A 552-nucleotide genomic window follows, 5' to 3' on the forward strand; every position below is an offset into this window, starting at 1 on the left:
ATGTTAGCTAAGCTACATGAGATGAGATGTATTTATGTGAAATGTTAATAAATGGATGAACGATTACGTGTTTTGGAAATGCATCAAAGGCTTTGAGAAAGATGTACCAAATTATATGCTACAAGTATAATAAATTGATATTGTTTTCAAATATATTATATGCATATTGATGTAATTTGGCATTTTAAAACCTACTAAGGAGCCTAGTAACTGAAGTATGGGTCATATGGTTATATGCTGTAAGGAATGAGCTTGAAATTAGATATTTGCAATGACATTGAAAAATGCTTAAGAGGAATCTTGCTTCAAATCTTGTGATTACAAGCATTAAAGGAAGATATTGTTCTGTTGGTATTGAGGAATGATAAACAAGATCATTGAGAGTACTAGCAATTAAGAGGCCGTTAATGAAAACCTTCTATTATATTATGGGAACGAATAATGGAGAATGTAATTCACCTTGGATTGGTAAAATGTTGGAGTCTAATTATTAAAGATAATATGTCGTCCCTAAGCAGCTAAGTATAGTGTAGCAAGTAAGTGCAAGTGAAA

The sequence above is a fragment of the Theobroma umbraticum genome, unplaced genomic scaffold (assembly GCF_002168275.2).
Source record: "Theobroma umbraticum cultivar Fairchild unplaced genomic scaffold, ASM216827v3 scaffold_121.0, whole genome shotgun sequence".
Classification (NCBI taxonomy): domain Eukaryota; kingdom Viridiplantae; phylum Streptophyta; class Magnoliopsida; order Malvales; family Malvaceae; genus Theobroma; species Theobroma umbraticum.